Source organism: Lactuca sativa, chromosome 4, assembly GCF_002870075.4.
Source record: "Lactuca sativa cultivar Salinas chromosome 4, Lsat_Salinas_v11, whole genome shotgun sequence".
Lineage (NCBI taxonomy): Eukaryota > Viridiplantae > Streptophyta > Magnoliopsida > Asterales > Asteraceae > Lactuca > Lactuca sativa.
Genome location: NC_056626.2, coordinates 284,066,992 through 284,070,926, shown reverse-complemented (window position 1 = coordinate 284,070,926; position 3,935 = coordinate 284,066,992). Strand labels below are relative to the sequence as shown.

Here is a 3,935-nt window from a genome sequence, read left to right as displayed (position 1 = left end):
ATCCTATTTAGCATATATTGGCACATATATGGATATAATTAGTGTTATGAACAACTAATTGATGATTTTGGGACTACCTTAGGGACTAGTAAACACTTATAATGAAGTGTTACAATCATATATGATTGTATGAAGGGTTATAAGGCTATACAAGAAGGTGTATGGCCAAAATACACACTATATGTGTGTGTGCGGCCAAGTGTGCTGCCAGCACATGTGTGCGGCTAGGTGTGCTGCCAGAAACATGGTGTTCTTGGTGTTCTTGGTGAAACTTGTTACCTTTTGGATGATACTTGAGAGGATTTTGAGTCTTTGCTTTGAAGAAATGTAAGAAATGATCAAGAGACCAAGGACTTTATATATATAGGAGGTGAGTGCGGCTGGGGGTGTGTGTGGTTGGGTGTGTGCGGCTGGCTGGCCGCACACTCTAGTGTGCGGCCGCGCACACCTAACTTGGTGTGTTTGGCTCGTTTTTCCAATGCTATACTCTAACTATCCCATCCCCCGACAAGTATCCCAATTATACTAAGCTTTAAGCACCCATTTAGACTCAAAAACCTCATTATAGAATAGCAAAACAAAGCTAATCTTTAATAACAATGAAGAATGAAAGTTATAAATTTAGGGTTGTTACAGACATTAGTGACGGTATTCTGACGATTTAGTAACAAAATCAACTTTGTCGGTAATTGGTTACAATATACCGATGATTTACTGACAGAAATCAACAACTTTGCAATTCCGTCGGTAGTTCGTTGGTAAAACAATTCTTTTTTAATATAATTATTATTTATAATCGTAAGGGGGATATTGGTAAATCAACAAATTAAAAGGGATTAAATGGGCTGAACGAATTAACCAAAAACCACCACCATCATTTGTTTGAAGATCGATAGAACCCTAGCCATTGTTCGTGTTTTACCTTGCCGTAATCAAGGACGCCATCGCTCACCGAGTCGATTGCAATGTCAATGCTCCCATCATTCGAATCTGCCGCCGACGACTACTTTTTCACCGACATTCATCTCCAACAACAATTTTTTCACTTCACAATTAATAATATATTAATGTAGATCGGAACATTTTAGTTATCATCATACAACGAATGAGAAGGCAAACGGGAAACAAGTTGCGTCGAAAAAGGGGGTGCAATACGAGGACTTCCTAGGGTAACCCATCCTAGTACTACTCTCGCCTAAACACGCTTAACTGTAGAGTTCTGATGGGATTTGATGCATTAGTGTTGTTATGATCGCACCCAACAATCAATTTTACCGTAACATCTAGGGTTAATACAAGTATTGTGACCTCTGTTCTCTCCTTCCGCCTCTCCTTTCTCGTACATCGTCGCCAGTACTGCCGGATACGGCTGTTTAGTACCTTCTAGTGCTCTGCCTCCACAAAGCTGAAGACGGAGAAAGTCATTGGTATATTTGGTCCTACCGGCGCCGGAAAAAGCCGACTCACATTAGAGCTTTCTAAAAAGCTTAATGTCGAGATAATCGGCACAAATTCTGTCCAAGTATATATAAATTTAGCTATATCTTATTCCATGAAAGATTGCAGCACTTTTTATTGAGCTTATTGGATTATTAGTGTATAGATCCTTCTCAATCATTAATCCTTTATGTTTGTTGAATTTGGTAAAGGAAAATGAGTTTTTGATGAGAAAAATGGTAGAAAAAATGTTTGTTTCAGTTGGGAAGTGATTTTGATCACCAGATCTTGAACTGCCATTTGTATTTTGATTACCAGATAATTTATTACCATTATTACCAGATCCTCCTATTTCAAGTGCATATGCAAGATCCAGTGTGCGATTTGAAGTCCATTGGCTCACCAAGAGCAGCTGGAGCAGCTGGTGCCTCCACTGCTACCATAACAACCTCTTCATTGCAAAAAAGTAATATAAGTTGAGCCAAAAAAGTATAAAACTGTTAAATCTTCATTGATATTAGATATTTATAGGGAAAAATAGATGTATATATTGTTCGAAAGAAGAAAAAATGGTGACAACTTTGCATACCCTGCCATTCTGTTCTGTTTTATAGAATCTTCTGTCAAACTGTTTCAAAAAGAAAGCTAAGTCATACATATTATATCACATTTATGATGTTTGTTCTACTATTTATTTTAGTTGACATAAATGTGAATGAAATCAAAACAGGGAAATTTAGTGCTTTTCTCTGGAATTTAATGTGAAGGATGAACATGCCCACCTTTGAAGGTCTCAGTCAAGAAGCTCTTTTGGCTTTTACAGGGATGCACTCATTGAGTATTAGCTTTAATGAGTTCACATTCCCTAGTGTCCTCAAAGCTTTCTCCATGAAGAAGGATATCATTGGAGGGAAACAAATACATGGAATTGTGGTGGTGACTAGTTTGAAAATGATGTTTATGTTGCAAATATTATGTCCCATTGGTGTGTTCTCAAATGATTTTACTCTTCTGTTAAAGTTATGGAGATTTGAACAACAACCTCTTGAGCATGTGAATGGGGATATAACTCCAGTAGGGTCTCAATTAACTCCAAAAAGAATTACAAGGATCAAAAGAGCTCATAATCAAAGAGGTATTATCAACTATTTTTCTGTTTTTACTAGTTTATAGGTTTTCTTATTACACTTTGTTAACGTCTTAAACCCATAAGATTTGGATTTGTCTTTATATGGAGTTCTACCATAATTGCAGCCACAACACAACTTTCATCATTTAACTTTGGTCCTTAGTCTAGTAGAAATGTTGCAACCTCAAGCATTGCCATGGGTAGGTTAACTACAACATGAATTTCATCTTTCTGGTTTCCATTATTATTACTTATGATTTTTGTTTTCTTCTTCATATGTCCATGATTCAATTTGTTCCTTTATAATTCATGGTTATTATAAGTACTATCCTGTTATTGAACGTGTAAGGATGCCATCATGAAATCCATGTATGTTTTAAATATAGCTGCTTTATATAATACATTTGACATAGTTCATAATGCAAATAATTATATATTTTGCTCTTATTAATGAACTTGATGTAACTAGTGACCAGACACATATCTAGTATTTACATAGTAAATGCTTGTTCTTTTGACTTATGTAATCAATGAGAACAAGGCTTAATATGTCTGTTTCTTTATTACTTAATACATAATATAATGTCTTTACTAATTTACCCCTATGTGTCTTATATATGTTTTAATTGATTTTTTTTCTTTACGTTGAGGTCTCTTCTGTGGATCTGTCGGATCAACAAATCCCAGATAAAGTATACAAAATGTTTTAGGTAATTAGTATATACATAAATACCATTTAGTAATGACAATGCTTCTTTAGTGCTTAAAAGACACTCATAAGGTAATTTTTAAAGATAATTTTATTAAGTCTATTTTTATTTTCATATCAATAACATGTATTGTCTTGTGCAATATCTTATATTGCTCAGGAATGAACGAGATCAAATTGAAAATCAAATCCATCATTTAAAATGGTCCCTCTGGTAAGAATTACCTATTTTTCTCTCTCACACATACATACATACACTAAGTTACATATGATTGAAGGTGTACTTGGTTGTAGGTGTGAGTGTATGGAAGCTCATGAAATGGAAAAGATGTAATCAAAGCTTTAGTAGTGATGGGAGAAAGGTGGTGGCTACATAATGTTTGGGACACCTTATGGGTTCTGTTATTTTGTATAAATATGTAAATTATTTTTATACCGTTGATATGTATTTGAAATTTATGGTTTTAATGTTTATTGAATATTGAAACCTTTTACTTTTATATTTATTGATTTTACAATATGGATTTGATGTATATTTTAAGATTCTTTTGTTTTGAATATATAAAAAATTTTGGATTTTTCAAGAAATTTAATTTTTTTTATAATGCTAGGATCCATCGATAATTTGTTACAAGAAAATCCGTCGGTAATCTGTTAGAA

General features: G+C 34.1%; 1 pseudogene; it reads right to left on the bottom strand.

Moving 5' to 3' along the window:
* Nucleotides 1-1,143: 1,143 nt before the first annotated feature.
* Nucleotides 1,144-1,260, bottom strand: LOC111921572 (5S ribosomal RNA; annotated as a pseudogene).
* Between the last annotated feature and the right edge of the window lie 2,675 nt (nucleotides 1,261-3,935).